This window comes from Sinocyclocheilus anshuiensis, unplaced genomic scaffold (genome assembly GCF_001515605.1).
Source record: "Sinocyclocheilus anshuiensis isolate Anshui unplaced genomic scaffold, SAMN03320099.WGS_v1.1 scaffold119, whole genome shotgun sequence".
In the NCBI taxonomy this organism is placed as follows: Eukaryota; Metazoa; Chordata; class Actinopteri; order Cypriniformes; family Cyprinidae; genus Sinocyclocheilus; species Sinocyclocheilus anshuiensis.
The window spans coordinates 1,398,001-1,422,242 of NW_015549581.1; the positions used below are offsets into that span (position 1 = coordinate 1,398,001).

At 34.6% G+C, this 24,242-nt stretch overlaps 1 protein-coding gene across 4 annotated transcripts in view; it reads right to left on the minus strand.

Annotated features, from left to right (window-relative positions):
* The window catches only part of ralyl (RALY RNA binding protein like), a 146,550-nt gene that overhangs the window by 52,511 nt on the left and 69,797 nt on the right, over positions 1-24,242 (minus strand). The gene's annotated exons all lie outside the window — the stretch shown is intronic.

Here is a 24,242-nt window from a genome sequence, read left to right on the forward strand (position 1 = left end):
GGTCATAAAAGAACCCAGAACAACATCTAAAGAACTGCAGGCCTCACTTGCCTCAGTTAAGGTCAGAGTTCATGATTCAACAAGAAGAAAGAGACTGGGCAAAAACTGGGCATCCATGGGAGAGTTCCAAGGCAAAAGTCACTGCTGACCAAAAAAACACAAAGACTCATCTCACATTTGCCAAAAAATATCTTGATTATCCCCAATACTTTTGGGCAAATATTCTGTGGACTGATGAGACAAAAGTTGAACTTTTTGGAAGGTGTGTGTCCCGTTACATCTGGCTTAAAACCAACATAGCATGACTTGCCCACGGTCAGAGCCATTATCCACAAATGGAGAAAACTTGGAACAGTGTTGAACCGTCCCAGGAGTGGCCGGCCTACCAAAATTACTCCAAGAGTTACTCCAAGAGCGCAGTGACGACTCAACCAGCAGGTCATAAAAGAACCCAGAACAACATCTAAAGAACTGCAGGCCTCACTTGCCTCAGTTAAGGTCAGAGTTCATGACTCTTTTGGAAGGTGTGTGTCCCGTTACATCTGGCTTAAAACCAACATAGCATGACTTGCCATAATTGATGGAACCATGGAATTCTGCACTCTATCAGAAAATCCTGAAGGAGAATGTCCGGCCGTCAGTTTGTGACCTCAAGCTCAAGCGCTCTTGAGTTATGCAGCAGGACAATGATCCCAAACACACCAGCAAGCCCACCTCTGAAGGGCTCAAGAAAAACTAAATTAAGTTTTTGGAGTGGCCAAATCAAAGTCCGGACTTAAATCCGATTGAGATGCTGTGGCATGACCTATATATATATATATATATATATGTGTGTGTGTGTGTATATGTGTATATATATATATATATATATATATATATATATATTTAATAAAGACATTTTGATTTTGATTACAAGTTGACTTTAAAAATCAAACATTTATAATTACTACCATGAACTATATGTATTTAAATTCAGTGTATTTTCTATTTTTGCAGTTTTTCAGGTTTGAGGCCATGTTACACAAACTGTTCATGATGTCATCTGTTTAATTCATATAGTTTCTATCAGGTAATGGATGAATTTTCACCAAAATACCAAAGAATCTGCCTGGACGCATAGCTTTTATTGGGATTTCTCCTCCCATTCAAAGGCCTGTTTGTTTTGTTACCATATCTATGTGCAATTATAATGAGTAGTATTATTTTATTTGCAATTAACATCGTTTTCCCTGCTGAATGTGAAGAACAAAATTGTGCCTCACTAGTTAAGAACCACATATTGTGCTTATCAGAAAGCAGAAAGACATCTTGATAGGAGATTATCTTCATTTCTGATGATGACAGTGAGAATCGCTCTAAATAAAGCCCAGGCTGACTACGATTTCCACAGCATTTGAAGGAGCCATCTGAATATACAAAGGTGGTCGCAAATAAATGCTGAAACGCTCTCCGCCTCAGGGCGCCCTGTGAGGCTTATGCATAATCGTCAGTTGTGTTGAGATATGTCTGAATGCATGCCACCGATTGTGTCCTAATAATGCCGGTTGTCGCCTATCTTACCTCTTTTCTTCTCTTACAGATATTATTATCAATTAATGAGCATGTTCTGTACGATTTCAAGCCCTGCCGTCGCAAGATAACAGCCACATTGTATCTGGCACAAACACATTTTATTATCTAGTTTCCCAATGGAGCGCTGGGAATGAAAACCTCACCTTTCTTTATTTCACACGCACAGTGATATTTACCCACGGTTTTTCTGGCTCTGAGAAAACGCGGCCAGTCTCAGACGAGGGGGAAAAAAAGCACAGCATCAAAACAAACAGAGGGCTCAAGCTGATTCATTTTAATAGAAATGAAAGGCCTCACGTCCAAAACCGGCCTCTGTGTACAAACTCACCATGTTTGTTTTCAGTAAACCCAACACTTAGGAATTCTGTTGTGTTCTTTTTATTGCATGGCAAGGCACAGCGACAATGTTTACAGGGCACAGGATAATGCAAACCACAAATACACACGCTAGAGCCTTTTTACTGGAGTACGAGCCCCTGTAATACCAACATGAGAATCATTCTCTCCGATAATATTTTAGCAATCATGTCATGGGTGTTTTCTATCAGCTGTTTAGAATCAGAAATATCAAAGCCAGATTTGCAAATTAATCAATCTTTTGATTTAATCGGTCAAATGGACTAAAACAGGGTTTCTGCAGATTTTACGAAGGTAAAATGAAGACTTTTAAAAGAACAAAATACAAATTTAAGGAATGGAAGACATTACATTAATGTGGTCTCTAAATGTAAATGTCTTGTAATAGCAACACTTTAAAGTTTGAAACTACAACTTACAAAAAATCTCCATTACTTTTTAATGACATTAACTTTAAAATAACATTAACATTAAATTAAGTATGAGAAATTGATCAAAAAAGTTTGATTAAAACAAGAACATAAACCTACCAATGACCTACCAATCAACTTAATTCAAAGGAAAAAAAGACTTCATATTGATATATTCTCAAGCAAATGTATATTTATACAAATATATTTAATGATTTCTGAAGGATCATGTGACACTGAAAACTGAAGAAATTATGCTAAAAATTCAGCTTTGAAATCATAGGAATAAATGACATTTTATAATATATTCAAATAGAAAACCGTTATTTTGAATAGTAAAAATATTTCAAAGTGTTACTGTTTTTTCGGTACTTTGGATCAAATAAATGCATGCTTTGTGAGCTGAAGACACTTCTTTAAAAAACATTACAAATCTTACTGTTTAAGTGTGTTTAGATATTTGTATTGGGAAGCAAAACAAAAATACTGAGAAAGATACTCATAGTATAATTTTATTTGCAGTACATGTATTTAATGCCATGTACAACATTTATTGCCATGTTTTTGTGAATTTAAAACTTTCTTCTCTGATTTTAGGCCTTAAATTGTGGAAGGGCGAATTAACCCCTTAACTGTCACCCCCCATTTTTTAAAATAGGCATGAAAGTGCACTATCCAAACTTAAATTGTTGTAATTTATGAACACTTTGGAATACAGACCTAAGGTTGGTCTCTTTTTAAAGAAGAAAATCAGCAGATTATTGCAAAAGTGTGAATTTGTGAAAGTGCATTTAAAAAAAAAATTAAAGTATCAAAATGTTATAGAAGTTTAAGTTTACTGTAAAGAAAATGCACTATACTAATTTTATTTTATTTGATATATAATAAATATTTTACATAACAGGTACTATTACATTTACAGGTACATTTACTCTAAAATTGGTATAAAATTAAAGCCATATGTCTAAATAAGCTATGTTCCAAATTTGAAGTTGATATGAAAAAAACTGAGGTTCCTGTGAGATTTTATTTAGGGCGTTATACCACAAACAGCCACCGGGTGCCATCCAAACTCCATTGAATTTTTTTAATGCATTTTTTCTGTCACAAATGTCTAGATTTCTCTGTCAATATTACTTCTATCTCAAAATATGGAATCCTGAGACTCAGACCTTTCCAATTAAATGTTTTTGTCAAGATTATAAAAAGGTTTGATTCTAAATGACCGTAATGCATTTTGTAATATGACACTTGACACCGCCTGCTAAAGTGGGAGGAGACCGCCAAAATATTTTAAAGTACGATTTCCCTGGTAACGCAATGTTTGATTTTAAACCGGGGTTAACAGTATGAATCTTGGTCTTCTAAGCTTTCAAATGATATATAATTTATGATGATTACTAAAAGATTTGATAGAGAAAAAGGACAACAACCAAAAAGAGTGCCAAGCGTCCCACAGGTGGGACGGTGACTTTTTAAGACCTTCTTAAAACACGCAGAAACCCTAAAAAAGGTCTGAAATTGTTCGCAATTCAGTTTGATTCATTACGATAGTTCACTCACACTGAATCATTTGCAGCGAATTCCCACATCGAAGTGGTGAAAGGATATTTTGTAAGATAGAAACAAAAACAGTGCTGGATGAAGTGGATATTTACCTACAATTCATGGTACGAAACAAAACTTGCAAATGTCTTCTATCATTTGTCAACGACTAAGCAACTATTTATTTGAATGTGCAGCTTGTAAATGACTGTACTGCAGGTAAAGATGATTCATATCCATTTATATCAAATACAGAATTAATAAAAGAGTGGTATCTTGAGGTATTTTAGAAGGCACCATTATGTTATTCATCATGCCTTAAAATGCTGTCTATGTAGGCAGCTCACTATGTTTTGGAACAGAGCTCTTGTCTTTATATCAGGTTGGCATCTGTGACTATAGGCATATGAAACCTGTCAGTTGGTTGTGTTTAATTTGGGTAATTCTGTAGACATCGCTGTCCAGAATAAAACCCAGGAGAGAAGCGCCGAGGGCGTTCATGTGCCAAAATATGCTCATTACACACTGGGCCAGAGCTTCGGCGTGGGCAAAGTGAAATGGATTATCTGAGCGCACTGTTAGGACAAACAGCTCTAATTCTTTGATTACAAATTAGGATTCATGTGCGAGGAAATTCCAAGCTGTAAATCAAAGCCATGAATAGCAAATCCTCAAGTGCACGGCTGTCTGCTGCTTTCTTTGAAAGAGAAATCTGCATACGGGTAAATATCATGAAAACAAGTCCAGGTCACAATTCTCTGGAAAATCAAAACAGAAATTATGTATTAAAAAATGAAGTCTACTTAAGATCTATCTATCTATCTGTCTATCTATCTATCTATCTATCTATCTATCTATCTATCTATCTATCTATCTATCTATCTAAGTGGGAATTTTAATTAATATAACAGCAATTTTTATTTAAAAAAATGACTGTAATATAAAACGAATTTCTTATAGCATGAAGTGAGTAAAACTATTAACATGATGTATGAAGGCATTTTGTTTTTTCAAATTATAATTTGAATAATAATATTTAAAATTTTCACTGGACATTATTTGTTATTGTAACAAGATCTGGAGGCAAAATGTGCTTAACTCTCATGAAAATAATGTTACAATGTCTTAAATAACATTTTTGCAATTTCTTGTATTTAGGCACAAAAACGAGCAAACAAAAACGCAAATGAATTATATTCTAAATAAATGAATGAATGAATGATTGAATGAATGAATACATAAATAAATAATTAAATGCTACTTTTTTTCTTTTAACTTTTTATTCATCAAAGAATACAGGAAACATATCTCATAGTTTCCACAAAATATGAAGCAGCACAGCTATTTCCAACATAGATAATAATAAGAAATGTTTCTTGAGCATCACCTTAGAATGATTTCTGAAGAATCATGTGACACTGAAGACTAGAGTAAATATGCTGAAAATTCCGTTTCCATCACGGAAATAAATTACATTTTAAAATATATATTAAACTAGAAAAGAGTTATTTGAAGTTTTAACAATATTTCACAATATTACTGTTTTTATTACTGTATTTTTTTATTAAATATAAAATAAATGCACCCTGTGTGAGCATAACAGACTTCTTTCAAAAACATGTAAAAATATTTTAAATGGTAGAATATATAAAATAAAAATAAATATTTTGGGGGTTAAATACGGATGTGTTTTGTGAGTTTGTGACAGATTCACCTAAATAATAATAGGAATGGTGTTTACCATCCTGACAAATTCAATTTTATGCATGTATGTGTGTGTATGCATAGCTTATACAACCTGCACAACAACGCGAGAGAGTGCATTAGGGATTAATATCCTGCATATGAATGAGATACCAATCCTTGAACAAGAGCGGAGCTGGATTTCAATTACATTTTCATCCCTGTTGTAATTTAATGTTTGTGAAGCAGGTCTGAGTGACCTTGTGTAATCAAAGCTGGAACAACACAATCACACTCAGATTTCAGCAATACCACAAACAGAGGTGATATCTACCCCATTTCCCTCTTGATTATGTATGATGCCGTGACCGTCCGATAGCAGACTGCAGCGTAAGCCAGCGGACCACAAATCATGGCCAACGGGACATCAGATGAGGACACTGTTTGTTCAGCAGTCACCTCGTTCTGTTTATAATGAGTGCACAAACACACACACACACACGCACACGCACTCAATCATTCAGGATGCATTGCGATCGCTCACAAGGTCAATGAGTGGTGAAGACAGATAGACGTCTCGGAGCTAAGTGTCTCCCGCTGCAGATAGACTTCAGATAGCACACAGTGATGTCAGTTGGAGTATGAGATCTGCTCTACATGTGCCAATAAATGATTACACATAGTTTGTCCTCTTTCTGTCATGTGTCTGTGTATTCCTTCTCATACACAGACTTTCCTAGAAAATGAGAGAACAATTCTGTACATGAAGGCACTCTTTATGACATCTGTCTATTCATTGCACTTTTAGAAACACAATTAGATTCAGTATTAAGAGCAATAATAGGATAACAGATTTGAAATACATTCATATTAATCTATTATGTAGTGAACACAATAGTTTTGCAATTAAACGCACAATTGATTGTTTTTGTAGTGTATATTGATTCTCTTCAAAAGCCTTTTTTGAAAAATCCACTGAAAAACAGAAAAGATACTGGTCATCTTTTTCCAGGATATTATCCGTTGAGGTTTTCTTTAGCTTTAAACACAACACAATGCAATGTGTAATTCAAAATCCAATTAAAACACCTATGAACAAAATGTATTCTTATAGTAACACAATATATTGGGTACTATTTTTATGGACATTTCGATTAAAGTAATAGTTGGCTTTTATTTATTATATAACTAATAATAATAAATTGGAAAAAAATATTCTTCTGACAAGTAATATAGTTCATTAGCCTACACTCTTAAAACTAAAGTTTCCCAAAGGGTGTTTCTGCAGCGATGTCAGAAATGAACCATTCTTGTTTCCCCAGAGAACCTTTCAGGGAAAAGTTCTTAAAAGAACCATTTTTTTCTTAGTTTGAAGAAAATTGTAAAAATCTGTGTGATGGAAAGGTTCCATGGATGTTAAAGGTTCTTCACAGAACCACTGATGCCAATAAAGAACCTTTATTTTTAAGAGTGTAATTCAGTGTTGCCAAGTCTGCAGTTTTGCCGCAGAATTGGGCTACTTTTGCCGCAGGCCGATTTGTTTAGGCCATGGGTAGAAGCAAAAACCCCTGCCACTCCCGGACCATGATTTCGACTAAGATGGGACTCCCTGGAAAGTGATTTTAGGGTGATTTTGATTTGATTTCCATTGGGCTAGTTTTGAGTAGCAACTGGGCTGGTTTTGTTATGCAGACCTGGCAACCAATTATACAATATTATTTATAGAATTAATTACTCACAGTATTACTTTAAAATGGCTTTGAACAAGTCTCTTCCAATCAGAATCAGGCTAGAGGTGTGGATTGCAAGAATTTTTGGCACTTAAAAATGGGTCGCAGGACAAACTAGGTTGAGAATTTTTATACAAAGGAGAAGGGATGCAGAGAAAATGGAAGATTAAAGTAGAAATAAAAAGTTGCAAGACAGATATTGACCTCTCCTGGCTCCATGCGTCTGGCCTTTATAGCTGCTCTCTTGCCATGGTGATTCTTTTAGTGCGTTTTCAGGCCATTCCTGTGTATCTCAACGTCACGAACGATGACTGAGTGCTGGATTTCTCTCATTGTAATGCCGTTTACATGGATTTTTTTCATCCAATTCCTGCACTCAATGGCGTCTGGAGAACCGATCCGCATCCTTTAACCCTGAAGTTCAACTGAGCTAGTGTCTTAGCGATGAACCTGTACTGTAAATTCAACCAATGATGGATTCTCCATACATCTGTCATCTACAGTTACAAACATGATCTGCTAAAAAAATGTATTAAAGGATGTAGTTTTGGTTCTAACACTTGTAAGTTTTTTTTTGTTTTTTTTAATAGAAAGAAAACTCTCATGCTCACCAAGTTAGCATTTTTTAATATAAAAATACAGTAAAAAGAGGAATATTTTGAAATTAATACAATTTAAAATAATGATTTACTATCTGAATATGCCTCATGATCCTTCAGAAATCATTCTAATATGCTGATTTGCTGCTCCAGAAATATTTCTTATTATTATTACCAGTTGAAAACAGTTGTGCTGTGTAATTACCACAAAAAAAAAAAAAAAAACCTTCGATTCATATGTGCAGCATCTCAATTCCCAGCACGTCAAAAAACATGTCATAAACTGATTAGTCTGGGCCTGCTGAAACATTGAGCATATAAGATGGGCTTTACCTCACGGGTGTGCTGTAGACATTCGTAAGCAGACGTTTTTTATCCCGGGGTCCTGCTAACTGTCTCCTACAGGTGCGTCTCTCTGGAGATGTCATTAGCAACCCAAGTCTGACTGTAGCTGCAGGCATGAGATTCTTTGTAGTCAACTAAGCAGTACAGCGTCCTCAACACTGCATCCAGGGAACACACGCTCTGGCTCGCAGTACCGATCAAGAATTTCTGCTGCCCTGAGGCTCCTCATCCATCACCGCAGCTCATCATCTTCAGCACAGAATGAGGCCTTCAGAAACTAGAGCCAGGAACCGCATGCTTGTCTGTATGTTCTTTATCGACACTAACAAAACCCAAGGTTTAAATTAGAAACAAAAAGGGTTTTACAGCCTGATGTCATAAGAGAACCTTTTAAAGTTCCTCAAAGAACTACTTATTCTCGAGTTTTGACTTTTCTTAGCAGGATTCCAGCAGTTATTGTTTGATCTGAAACTACATTTCAGCTTTGCTGTAATTCTGAGCTTTCCTGTTGATCAAACAGTAGAGTATGGCGCTTGCAGCAGAGAGATCAAGGAACGCAAGAACTGATCAAAAATGTTAAATGCGTTTATTGAATGCAATGTCAGACGCTGCACGGATAAAAGCGTATGCCAAATGCATAAATGCAAATTTTGTGGGAAAAAAAGAAAACATGCAATAAGCAATGTTGAAATTCACCCAAAAATTCTGTCATTGTTTACTCATGCTCATGTTGTTCCAAACTTGTACGAGTTTCTTTCTTCTGTTGAACAAAAGAGAAGATATTTTGAAGAACGTTGGAAACCAGCAGTTGAAAATATACTATGGAAGTCAATGGCTGCCGTCAACTGTTTGGTTACCAACATTCTTCAAAATGAATGTGAGTAAATAAGTTCATGGGTGAACTATCCCTTTAACCCTATTCCCAAAGTTCAGTAAAATGGTTATTTTCATGTATTAAGTAATATTAAGATATAGTGTGAAGTATATGACTCTGCACAGCAATAATGCACTGTAAAATTCATCACTAAGCATACAAATATATTAATATGGCACTATATGCTTGTTGTTATAGGCTAGGCAATACTAAAACACTATTATTATTAAATGAAATTAATACTTTCAATCAGCAAGGATGCATTTAGTTGATCAAAAGTGGCATTAAAAACATTTGCAAAAGTTGCAAAAGATTTCTATTGCAAATAAACGCTACTCTTTTGAACTTTCTATTCATCAAATAATGTATCTTGAAAATAATGTATCAAGGTTTCCACAAAAATATTAAGCAGCACAACTGAAGAATGCAGAATGATTTCTGAAAAATCGTGTGGCACTGAAGACTGGAGTAATGATGCTGAAAATTCAGCTTTGCATCACAGGAATAAATTTCATTTTACAGTACATTCAAATAGAAACATTTATTTTAAATTGTAATAATATTTCATAATATTACTATTTTTACTGTATTAATATATGCAGCCTTGGTGAGCATAAGAGACTTCTTTCAGAAACATTTAAAACAATCTTACGAAACCCCAAACTTTTAAATAGTAGTGTACTTTTTAAGAAACAGTGTGTGATATTTCTAAGACACTGACAATTTGACTGCAAGAGAAACTTTAAACACAATATTCCATTTTATTAGATTTACTGGGGTGTCTTTGGCCACGGCGCCACATTTCCTACTATGAAAACATTTATACGGCCCTGCATGGTGGTCCTCGGACGTGGTGCACCTGGGCATGTGCCCAAATGTCCATATGGTTAATCTAGCGTAATGACTTCTAATGCCTTTAAGTAAAATGAAAAGAACAGGTTTCATGGTGCAGTTTTCTAGAGGTCATAGGTTTTAGTGAATTAATTGAAACTCAATTTGTTTGGTGTTTAGAGGAAGCTGTTTTAAATGTTATAATTATTTCAATGACAAAAGCGAATAACAAATGCATATTCTTTTAAGAATGCATTTCTGTAAAACACATATGGTTTAAATGGAGCCAGAGGTCTGAAGGCATCTACTGGCACATGTGAACCAGACATATGTGTGAACGGACACGGCACTGTGCGACACACAGAGATCTGCTCTGCAGTTCACAAACACAAAGACTGAACTGAAGGATCCTGCAGTCAATATGGAGAGAACAAGCGGAAGCAGCACACCGACAGAACAACCTCCACGCGCCTGAGGAGAGAGCAGCTCTTCACCCGGGGCAAACACATGCTACGGACACACACACCAGCAGAACTTCAGCCCTATAATTCATTCAAAGCCTTCACGTCAGATCATCTCATGAATAAAGTAAATATCTGCAGTACATCTTTCACTAGAGGGGATATTAAACTCTAATGGGGGGGGTGGACTTTGCTTTCATATTCCAAGTCTTCTGAGTCATACAACAACTTTGCATGACAGGTTGAAATATAATAATTAATTATTCTCTGAAAATATCCCCCTCTGTCGCAGCTCTCAAATCAAATATGGGGCCAATTAAATTGGTTAGATGGTTCTCACCATTTTATGATCATGTGAACCTGATTACAATTATGACAAAAAATATTACTCTTAAATTAATATTTCTGCATGTTATAAATTAATGAATGAATGCATTTTTGTATTAAATAAATACTCATTATTATAAATATGTATTAATAAATATTTGCATAATTTTAGAATAGCATTATTAATTTATATATGCATCGTCAATAACCTTTTGTCATATATCAACCAGCGACTTTTTATTTCACAATTCAGATTTTATTTTCAGCAATTGCAACTTTATATATCTCACAATTCTGCGGTTATATCTTCCTATTCAGTGTTTATATCTTGTTTTTTTGAGTTTATATATTTCAATTCTGAAATGTAAGTAAAAAAAAAGTCTAAATTGTGAGAAATAAACTCAGAATTGCAAGAAAAAAAAGTCAGAAATGTGAGATAAAAAGTTGCAATTACCTTTTTTTATTTCTTTATCTCATGGTGGAAACAAAGCTTCATAGTAAACAGACTCGTCTAAACATAAAATGTACATCACAGTAACGGTTCCCAGTTCATTTCTAATCGGACATAACAGAAAAATGACTCGCGGTTCAGTGAGAGAGTGAACACAGTAACAGCTCTGAATGATTCGCTGACTGAATGTGTCTGATTCGAACCGCTAATTCAAACCTGATCTCACAGCAATTTGTATATATTTGACAAGGTGGCTAATTCATACGAATTCATATGACCTCACTCATACGAATTCATATGATTTGTGAAAAATCATACGTATTTTACAAGGTGGCAAATTCGTACAAAGGACCACACCTAACCCGCCCCTAAACTTAACGGTTACAGAAATCGTATCAAATCGTACGAGTGAGGTCGTACAAATTAGCCACAAATTTGGATAATTCATGCTATTTTGTGAATCTTTTTTACGGACTTATTAAAAAGAACCAGCACATAAAAGTTGTAATGGCTCTAAACAAATCACTGAATTCACTGAAATGACTAAATATGTCTGATTCAAACATGCCGATTCATGCTGTGAATCTTTTTTTATTAACTTATTAAAAAGAACCAGTTCACAACAAATTTGACATTTTCTGTTATTGTTGTATGCACACACTTTTAATGAGATGTGCATCTTTTAATTTGTGAATAACAATTTTATGGTGGCTTTGAACATAGCGCATCCGGTGTGAATTTAGAGTCAGAACTATCGGTTTTCTAATATACGCTCTGATACTGTCAAACATTTCAGCAAACAGATCATTCTCAACATTTTCCTCACAGAAATAACCTTTACTCGGTTTCTGTTATTAAGCAGGGATTAGTGTCTTGTGTAAAGGCTATTAGAAACAGAATCAATACTTATGTTCCACGGTTGGCACTAAATGGCCGGAGGGGAAAGCTCTTGGGGAAAAAAAGGACAAGATATATATATATATATATTTAGTTTTTGTAATAAAACAAAAATGCTGTATGGTTTTCTGGCCCTGTCTGACCCTTGAGATATTTGGTCTGAGATTGCCGCAACACAGGATGCTCAAGGTGTTCAAAGACAAATCCAGTACAATGAAGCCCTTTGTTGGATGTAAGAAGTAAACAACAGCCTCAGAAATACACTGCAAATCGAGTCCAGTTTCACAAGCAGAAATCAATGGAGTCTGGCAGAAAAGCTTCTTATGTAAAACAAGGTTACTGAATTATCTATGTTATAAACTGCCTCTCAGCTTTATTTGCTTTATGACAATTAGCTTTTCTGAAAAGCTAAAATTATGACAGCATAACCACTAAAACCCAACAATGCAATTTACATACACATCTCTCCACAAACCAGGGATTCATTGCAGACTTGTTTTTTTTCTGTCATTAAAATCCACTTTGCTTTTCCTGAATTTACTTTTACCTGCGGTAAAATTGGCAAGTGAGCTATTCTGTCATTTCTAGATCTGTACTGACCTGCTATTGCCCTTTAAAACAGAGCATTGTGGGAAGGCGCCAGGTAAGAAAAGGGGTAATTATACTGCTCTGCGGTTGCCATGGCAAATGCAGACACAGATTTGTCTCTGTTCATTCATTGTGCTCAATTTTGAGAACATTAAGCTTGTGAAAATTTGCTTGCTAGAAGGATGATTCCTATAATTTTTTTTTGCAGTAGTAACAGCATAAAAACAGCTTTATCTGGAATGAGACAGCGGGAAAGCTTCCTTACAGAATGAGGCTGAATAACAAAGGCTGTGATGTACCTGCATCTCTGAAAATGTCTGATCATAATGAGATTTGCCTTCCAGTGGTAAATACTCCCTGCACGCAACTGTTGTTTGCTCCGCTGTCTGTGCCATTTTATTTTTTTTATAGCTCTCTAGGTATGCCAACTTGGTGAACAGGAACAGAATTCAATAAAACTCATATTGAGCTACTAAAACAGGGTATATCATCTTAGGAATAACTAATGAAATCAATGAATTTGATTGAAATCAATTTAGACATATACCTTAAAATATATATTTAGATTTTTATTGCCTGCAGAGTTATTATAATGAACTAAAACCATAAAAAAACAAAACATTTTGTTACTTGAATTAAAACAAACGAGCTGAAATTTTAAAAACGTTTTAATTTCGGCTAGTTGACAAGGCAATGTTTCTCATTTTAATTCAGTTTAACTTGATGTTAAATTAGTCAAACTAAAACTAAACTAAAATAAATAAAACCTACATACACATATAAAAAAAACAATAGTATTGACAAAAAAACACAACAAAATTACTAAACTAAATTAAAACATTAACTGAAATTACAATGAAAATAGAAAATATAAACAAAAACTAATTCAAAATATTAATAAAAACTATAAGTATCTAAATAATACTAAAACAACTGTGATTGCCTGAAAGTGGGGCATGTTGTCACATTATATGGAGTAAGTTGTCACAATGCAAGCTTCAATTAAACAGTATTTTTGACATAAAACAACTATTAAATACAATACAATTCATACAGCTTGAAAATACATTGTTTTGACCATAATAAAGTGCATTTTTAAATTAAATTATATAAAACTAAAATAATTATATATATATATATATATATATATGTGTGTGTGTGTGTGTGTGTGTGTGTGTGACAACTTGCCTCACTCTGACATTCATGAAAACCTTTCAGTTAAAATCTAAATGTGCTCAAATGTGACAACTTGCCCCGGTCTCCCTACATGTATATCAGGTTAGGTCTCAATGGAGAATTGTGTCATGACTCAGCTTCAGAGAGAACAAGATGCAAATTTCAAAAGCAGTCTTATAAACTTCCATGTATAATTAACCAGGATGTGGAACATGAACTTTTATCTCCCAAAGGAAAAAAAGGAGGAATGAACAAGATTACTCTCAGGATGTGAATGTGGATCCCTGCATAGTTTCTCTTTCTCATGGAATATCCTACATACACAAACAACAGATGAAGCTTGGCAGGCCATGAAATGTCTCTCTAGCGTTCTCCACCTAGATTCTGTACAGCAGCACATGCCTGACACAGTCCATTTAGAAAGTCAACACTCCTGTGGTGAGGCTGATTTTAGTGGAGAACTCAACTCTACACGTTTTAAATTTTTATTTCTTATGAAAAACAAGTTTTATATTTAAACAAATAGAATGATATATGCTTTTAAATAGTATTCAGTTTGTTATTTTGTTATTTTACATGGAATGAGTGGCCTCATGGTTGAGGTCACAATAAATTATAATGCTTAAAATGATCACATTCATAAATTTTACTAAAATAATATGAATATTAAATGTATCACCCTTTGTAATTTTGAATAAATACTTGGTAAAATGTTAATCAAAAAACTTATTTAATCAAAAATATTTGCATATGGTGAAGTAAATATTCCCCCTCATTGACTTATATTTACATTTAAAAAATTTTTTTTTACACAAATTAAGTTTCTCTCTATAAGACAAAACCCAAAGTCCAAATAAATAAAATGTTGCAACATTTCATTGAAATTCAATAAATTGCCTCCAAAATATATATAAGAATTTAAGTATATACAAAAAAAAAAATATATATATATTTCGATTGATATCCATTATCTACATTAGAGTAAGAAAAAAGAGCACTTTTTTCTTTTTAATGGAGGGCTGTATCCCATTGTACTTTAATTTGAGATTACAACAAACTGAAATTGCTCACATGAGTCAGGCTTACTGATTAATCCACACCTTTCTGCTAATGTGCCATTACTGTGTTCAATTCATTGACAGCAAGAAACAGCAATTGCTTTGTGGAAATTGTTGGAAAGCTCTGGCTCACACCCAGCTGCCTCAGTGGAAGTCAGCGCAGGTCTCAGCCTCGCTAATAAAAGACGTCAGTTCAGGAAGATGAGAGCGAGTGTGGATTTAATTGGCAATCAGGAATTTATTTTCCCCTCCGAGTTGAGATTTGCACATCATCTGATAATAATGGCAGAAATAGCTTTCAGCAATAGTGACCTTTATCTGACCTTTAAAATGATGAAAATATTTTAGATTCCTCTCACTGTTGGGGCCGTTAATGCACAGATGGAGTTTCACCTACACGAACGCCTGAACGCCAGCAGCTAATATTTTCTGTTTCCTTCAGAGCTCTGTCTGGCTGTCTGTCTGTCACATTCTCATCCGGTATCCTTCACACACCCACACACACATATGTCCTGCTCAATGAGTTCAAAGGCCTTTTAAAGTAAGTTGTTCCCTTTCAGTCAGTCACGTTCGATGTTACGTCAGTCGTGACTGACGAATTGGGATATCGCTTCGATAGACCAATCACCTTCGAGTGTTAACTAAACAAGCCAATGACAGTTGGCGTGCGTTGTCCTATCTTCCGCCCCAGCTGGTGTGAGGGGACTTGCCGGCTTCCGCAGGGCACTGGAGGGGGTCAGCAATAGTGGCGTTTTCCATACGGATCCCAATTCGTCAGTCACGACTGACGTAACGTCGAACGTGACTGACTGAAAGGGAACGTCTAGGTTACTTGTGTAACCCTCGTTCCCTGAAGGAGGGAACGGAGACGTTACGTTCCGTCGCCACAGTTGCTGTACCACCGCTGTACGGCCGGGGCACATAGTCTCGGCTCCTCAGCGAAAAACTGATGTGCGTTTGCACGCGCTCTCCTTTTATACCCGCGCTGCGGGGCGGGATGCGCGTGGCGAAACACGCACGCCAACTGTCATTGGCTTGTTTAGTTAACACTCGAAGGTGATTGGTCTATCGAAGCGATATCCCAATTCGTCAGTCACGACTGACGTAACGTCTCCGTTCCCTCCTTCAGGGAACGAGGGTTACACAAGTAACCTAGACGTTTCACTTGACAGCCATCTTGGCAACGTCCAAGACAAACTATGTTGTAATCATGCAAGCACATCTCATATTTACTTGAAGAGGGAAAAAAAGCAAAGAAAAAAAACTAAACTGCTGGCTAAGTTTTGAAGAAAAAAAAAACTTAGTTGCTTACTTTATTTATTCATTTATCCGTCCATCCATCCATCCATCCATTCAAAAGCTTAGCCAGCAATTTAGGACATTTCAAAACAAAACAAAACAAAATGTTACTCTTTAATTTGCAGTTGTACTATTTATTTAATAAACTAACACCTTTTTTAAAAAAAGGTATATGTATGCATAATAATGATAATAACAGTAAATGCATACTATTTATTTTTGTTTATTTTTAATTGGATCATTCATTCATTACAATTATGTGGTTTTTTTTTCTTTTTTCTGTCTTTTTTTTAAAGCTTCTAAAATATACGGGTCTTTCTGTGCCAAATCAACCAAATCTCAGAAACGTCTGCTAAAATCTTTTTATTTTGTTAATACATTTTCTGAAAAAAGACAAACATAAAAGTGAAGAAAGACAAAATATTACGTCATGGATGAATATTACATTTACATTTAGACATTTTGCAGACGCTTTTATCCAAAGCGACTTACAAATGAGGACAATGGAAGCAATCAAAATCAACAAAAGAGCAATGATACGCAAGTGCTAAGTCTCAGTTAGCTTAATGCAGTACACGTAGCAAGTTTTTTTTTAAATAATATAATAAATAAAAAGTAAACAGATAGAAATAGAAGAAGAATAGAGCAAGCTAGTGTTAGAGGCCTCTTTTGCTTTTGTTAATTGTATAATAAATAAAAAGAAAACAAATAGATAGATAGAATACAAAAAGATTAGAGAAGCCAGTGTTAGTTAGTTTTTTTTTTTTTAAAGAAAACAAGCAGTTAGTAAATACATAGAGTGCAAGTCTAAAAGGTGCAAGTTTAAAAAAAAATATAAAGAATATAAATATATTCTTTTTTTATAAAGAATAGAATTAGAATAGAGAGTGCTAGAGTTAGAGGGTCAAATAAAGATGGAAGAGATGTGTTTTTAGCCGATTCTTGAAGATGCTCGGACCGAGTTGAATATTTACTGAGTAATCCATTATTTGGTAGAGGGGGTTAAAATGACAATTTTCACTTGAGATTTGGAGCCAAATTACAGGGTAAAAATGACATGACAGATGACAGCATTATTATTTTACTTTTACACAGAGATTGGTATGTCTATTAGAGCAATCTTTTTTTTTTAGCAATCTTTGTTGAATTATGTGCCAATGGTGACAGTTCAAAAATGATTTTTTTCCCCCCCAAGGTTTGCATGCTGTAACTCAAGAAGTATTGAAGATACTTAATATCCTTTTAGATTTTGGTTCTTAAACTTTTCTTCAGGTATTTTTAAATTTTAAGGTCCTACATAGTTCTTTTCCATAAATAAATTGTTAAATTGCACACATTTTCAGTGGGTCAATTTGCAAACAGCTTCTTTTAAAGAGGAATGCCTAAAGAACAAATAAGGTTGAAACTAGAAATGTGGCTCCATGTCCAAATTTTTGTATCTACAATACAAAAAATATAAACAAAAAAATCAATATTGATAATAAGAAGCGAAATTCTTAGTACTGTAGGAAACAAAGCAGAACAATTCAATCACTGTCAGATTCTCGGGAAAAAAATGACAGTCCAAAGGTTTTTGTCCTGAATGCAATGCCAAAGATTGTTGAAGCCCATGCAGTGCACTGTTCAGAAATATGTCTGTGTGTTTATACCTGTGTATATCCTTGCTGCTTATCAGTACGAAGTGCTGGCTAACATTAATATGTAACATCCTGCAAGGCTCTCTCTCTCTCTCTGATGTAGTTGTGCCTCCTAAAGGAGAGGGAGTCGTGTGTTATCACAGCCCAGCAGAGTGATGCTATCTGCAGCGTTCGACTAGTTTCCATTAGGGAATTACCAGGTCAGGTTGGCTGGGTTGGAGGGTAGGGGCTGCAGAGCAGACCTGCGGTAATGATGGAATTCGCCTTTGTTGTTCGGCCAGAGGAGTATATCAGCATTTCTACATTACTCCACATGCTGGGCCTGCACTACGAGGAGATTAGGAAAGAGACCGGGATCGTACATCAGCCTCTGTGTGCGCACTGACACAACCGAGAGATAGACCTGAGAAAAATCGCAGCAAAGAGCCTTTCAAAACACCAGACACCTTGCATAGAAACGAGATTGTAGTCCCTGTGTTTGTACTGGCACGGATTAAATCCAACTGTATCAGGAGGCAGATCACATGAGCGCCACTCTCTGTCTGCACTCCTATTGGTAGTCGATGGATCACATTGATGCTAATTTGCATAATACTTTATGGATAACTGGCAACAAGCCTGGATGTTGGAAATGCATAAATTCTGCCTTGTTTAATTCCGCTGAACTCCAGCAAGCTGTATTTGAATGCAGAAATACAGACCACGTTTAAGAAATGGCATCACATTGTGCGCTTATTATAGGTGTCACTTTTTCATCCATCCATCCATCCATTCAAAAGCTTAGCCAGCAATTTAGGACATTTCAAAACAAAACAAAACAAAATGTTACTCTTTAATTTGCAGTTGTACTATTTATTTAATAAACTAACACCTTTTTTAAAAAAAGGTATATGTATGCATAATAATGATAATAACAGTAAATGCATACTATTTATTTTTGTTTATTTTTAATTGGATCATTCATTCATTACAATTATGTGTTTTTTTTTTCTTTTTTCTGTCTTTTTTTTAAAGCTTCTAAAATATACGGGTCTTTCTGTGCCAAATCAACCAAATCTCAGAAACGTCTGCTAAAATCTTTTTATTTTGTTAATACATTTTCTGAAAAAAGACAAACATAAAAGTGAAGAAAGACAAAATATTACGTCATGGATGAATATTACATTTACATTTAGACATTTTGCAGACGCTTTTATCCAAAGCGACTTACAAATGAGGACAATGGAAGCAATCAAAATCAACAAAAGAGCAATGATACGCAAGTGCTAAGTCTCAGTTAGCTTAATGCAGTACACGTAGCAAGTTTTTTTTAAAATAATATAATAAATAAAAAGTAAACAGATAGAAATAGAAGAAGAATAGAGCAAGCTAGTGTTAGAGGCCTCTTTTGCTTTTGTTAATTGTATAATAAATAAAAAGAAAACAAATAGATAGATAGAATACAAAAAGATTAGAGAAGCCAGTGTTAGTTAGTTTTTTTTTTTTTAAAGAAAACAAGCAGTTAGTAAATACATAGAGTGCAAGTCTAAAAGGTGCAAGTTTAAAAAAAAATATAAAGAATATAAATATATTCTTTTTTTATAAAGAATAGAATTAGAATAGAGAGTGCTAGAGTTAGAGGGTCAAATAAAGATGGAAGAGATGTGTTTTTAGCCGATTCTTGAAGATGCTCGGACCGAGTTGAATATTTACTGAGTAATCCATTATTTGGTAGAGGGGGTTAAAATGACAATTTTCACTTGAGATTTGGAGCCAAATTACAGGGTAAAAATGACATGACAGATGACAGCATTATTATTTTACTTTTACACAGAGATTGGTATGTCTATTAGAGCAATCTTTTTTTTTTAGCAATCTTTGTTGAATTATGTGCCAATGGTGACAGTTCAAAAATGATTTTTTTCCCCCCCAAGGTTTGCATGCTGTAACTCAAGAAGTATTGAAGATACTTAATATCCTTTTAGATTTTGGTTCTTAAACTTTTCTTCAGGTATTTTTAAATTTTAAGGTCCTACATAGTTCTTTTCCATAAATAAATTGTTAAATTGCACACATTTTCAGTGGGTCAATTTGCAAACAGCTTCTTTTAAAGAGGAATGCCTAAAGAACAAATAAGGTTGAAACTAGAAATGTGGCTCCATGTCCAAATTTTTGTATCTACAATACAAAAAATATAAACAAAAAAATCAATATTGATAATAAGAAGCGAAATTCTTAGTACTGTAGGAAACAAAGCAGAACAATTCAATCACTGTCAGATTCTCGGGAAAAAAATGACAGTCCAAAGGTTTTTGTCCTGAATGCAATGCCAAAGATTGTTGAAGCCCATGCAGTGCACTGTTCAGAAATATGTCTGTGTGTTTATACCTGTGTATATCCTTGCTGCTTATCAGTACGAAGTGCTGGCTAACATTAATATGTAACATCCTGCAAGGCTCTCTCTCTCTCTCTGATGTAGTTGTGCCTCCTAAAGGAGAGGGAGTCGTGTGTTATCACAGCCCAGCAGAGTGATGCTATCTGCAGCGTTCGACTAGTTTCCATTAGGGAATTACCAGGTCAGGTTGGCTGGGTTGGAGGGTAGGGGCTGCAGAGCAGACCTGCGGTAATGATGGAATTCGCCTTTGTTGTTCGGCCAGAGGAGTATATCAGCATTTCTACATTACTCCACATGCTGGGCCTGCACTACGAGGAGATTAGGAAAGAGACCGGGATCGTACATCAGCCTCTGTGTGCGCACTGACACAACCGAGAGATAGACCTGAGAAAAATCGCAGCAAAGAGCCTTTCAAAACACCAGACACCTTGCATAGAAACGAGATTGTAGTCCCTGTGTTTGTACTGGCACGGATTAAATCCAACTGTATCAGGAGGCAGATCACATGAGCGCCACTCTCTGTCTGCACTCCTATTGGTAGTCGATGGATCACATTGATGCTAATTTGCATAATACTTTATGGATAACTGGCAACAAGCCTGGATGTTGGAAATGCATAAATTCTGCCTTGTTTAATTCCGCTGAACTCCAGCAAGCTGTATTTGAATGCAGAAATACAGACCACGTTTAAGAAATGGCATCACATTGTGCGCTTATTATAGGTGTCACTTTTTTTTGTTGCATGAAAACAAATTAAATTCAACATGAAATGAAATTACAGAAGTAAAATTTCTAATGTGACATTTATTAGTCAAGGAAAGAGACCAGGATCGTACATCAGCCTCTGTGTGCGCACTGACACAACCGAGAGATAGACCCGAGAAAAATCGCAGCAAAGAGCCTTTCAAAACACCAGACACCTTGCATAGAAACGAGATTGTAGTCCCTGTGTTTGTACTGGCACGGATTAAATCCAACTGTATCAGGAGGCAGATCACATGAGCGCCACTCTCTGTCTGCACTCCTATTGGTAGTCGATGGATCACATTGATGCTAATTTGCATAATACTTTATGGATAACTGGCAACAAGCCTGGATGTTGGAAATGCATAAATTCTGCCTTGTTTAATTCCGCTGAACTCCAGCAAGCTGTATTTGAATGCAGAAATACAGACCATGTGTAAGAAATAATACTGCAGGTGTCACATATTTACAAGAAAACGAATTAAATTCAACAGGAAGTGACATTACATAAGTAAAATTGCTAAAAATGGATATTCAATGAGAACAAAAGTGTAGGGTGGGTCATTATTAAATGTTATTTAAAGAGTAAAAAAATATCCTAAAAACATGTTTCATGGTTTCCACAAAAAGATTCAACACTGATAATAATAAGAAATGTTTCTTGAGCAGCAAATCAGCATATTAAAATGATTTCTGAAGGATCATGTGACACTGAAGGCTGGAGTAATGATGCTGAAAATTCAGCTTTGCCATCATATGAATAAATTACATTTGAAAACATATTTAAATAGCAAACAGCTGTTTTAAATTGTAATAATATTTTACAGTTTTACTATATTTTACTGTATTTTTTATCAAATAAACGCAGCCCTGGTGAGCATAAGAGATTTCTTTCAAAAAAAATGTAAAAATGTTATCGATGTTTGCACCAAGTAAAAATAGCAATAAATAGCTTATTTGTATTAAGTGCAAAGAGTGATGATATTTATAGTGCAAAACAAAAGGTAAAACATCCGGCTGACGGATTGTAGATTAGTGAAAATAGCTATTTTAATATTCAGCCTTAATATCATCCATCAGGAACTGATTGGATAATGAAAAGTCTTGTAAGACTGACAGTTGGGGAATGGGAATGGAAAAATGAGATGGATTGATGATGTCAACCAAGATACTGAATTTAGATGAAAACGACCAGTAACATGTTAAAAAAGCAAACATTCAATTTTGATTTCATGCTGACTTTAACATCTAATGAAACAGCCTCATTTAGCATAAATCCCCAGTTGTGGAGCAGTGCACATGTTTACAGCTTGACCTCCAGCTAAATTTTATCTTAGCAGGTCCTCTGTGGCCATTCCTAATGAGGGTCTCCTGGCTATATTTTGCATTATGTATAAAATGTTTTCCACTGCAAAAATAAAACCATGTTTTTTAAAGCAGGCCAATGGTATAATGAGGATGGAGAGAAGTTTAAGTAATGTGTCAGGCCTCCTGTTTTAATAGCGCTGCTCCCAGGAGGTTACAAATTTGTGAGTGTTATAGCAGATTTTATAGTCATTTGACAATGAAAGTCCACTGGTTATTGATTATACACACAATGCTGCACATGCTGTAACAGATCGAAATTAGACATGCTGCTTAAACGAGAAATCAAACTCTGAGAAACAAATAACAAAATGGTGGCATTTTAAAGCATTCAATGAAAAGGAAAGTGTGTAATGCCTGTGCCAACAAACAAAAAGGCACAAATAATGATTTTTTTTTCTCTCTCCCTGTTTGCCATTGGTTGGGAAAACAGACAGCACCGCCCCCAACTCTCACGCCATTGTTTGAGCTGATCTGGGGTGCATTTCCCAAAACCATCGTTAGCTAACTATAGTTGCTTTTGGGAAATGCACCCCTGGCTGTTTCTTGCTATGTTGTAATCATGGAAGTACATCTCCTATCTACTTGAAATTAAAAAGACTGAAATCTTCTAAACTCCTGGCAAAGCTTATGAAAAAAACACAACACTGTATATCTATATATTTTTTCAATATAACTAAATTAATTCATTCATTAATTTCTGTCTTTCCCAGTGGATGAATGGATTGATGGAAGGACAGATGGATAAATAAATAAACAAATAAATAAATGCATGAATGAATGAATGAATGAAAGAATAAATGTGGTGTTTTTTTAAAACAGGATCAAATGTATTTATTTATCATTCATTCATTAATTCATTCATTCCAGCCTGTCAGAACGAATAAATAAATAAATAAATAAATAAATATTCATTCATTAATTTATTCATTTCAGTCTGTCAAAACGGAATAAATGAATGAATGAATGAATAAATGTGGTGTTTTTTTAAAACAAGATCAAATTTATTTATTTATCATTCATTCATTTCAGTCTGTCAGAACGGAAATAAATAAATAAATAACTATTTTTCATTCATTAATTTCAGTCTGTCAGAACGGAATAAATAAATAAATAAATATTTTTTTTCATTCATTCATTCATTCATTCATTCATTCATTCCAGTCTGTCAAAACGGAATAAATAAATATTTTTTACATTCATTCATTCACACACACACACACACACACACACACACACACACACACACACACACACACTGGCTGTTTCTTGCTATGTTGTAATCATGGAAGTACATCTCCTACCTACTTGAAATTAAAAAGACTGAAATCTTCTAAACTCCTGGCAAAGCTTAGGAAAAAAACACAACACTGTATATCTATATATTTTTTCAATATAACTAAATTAATTCATTCATTAATTTCTGTCTTTCCCAGTGGATGAATGGATTGATGGAAGGACAGATGGATAAATAAATAAACAAATAAATAAATGCATGAATGAATGAATGAATGAAAGAATAAATGTGGTGTTTTTTTAAAACAGGATCAAATGTATTTATTTATCATTCATTCATTAATTCATTCATTCCAGCCTGTCAGAACGAATAAATAAATAAATAAATAAATAAATATTCATTCATTAATTTATTCATTTCAGTCTGTCAAAACGGAATAAATGAATGAATGAATGAATAAATGTGGTGTTTTTTTAAAACAAGATCAAATTTATTTATTTATCATTCATTCATTTCAGTCTGTCAGAACGGAAATAAATAAATAAATAACTATTTTTCATTCATTAATTTCAGTCTGTCAGAACGGAATAAATAAATAAATAAATATTTTTTTTCATTCATTCATTCATTCATTCATTCATTCATTCCAGTCTGTCAAAACGGAATAAATAAATATTTTTTA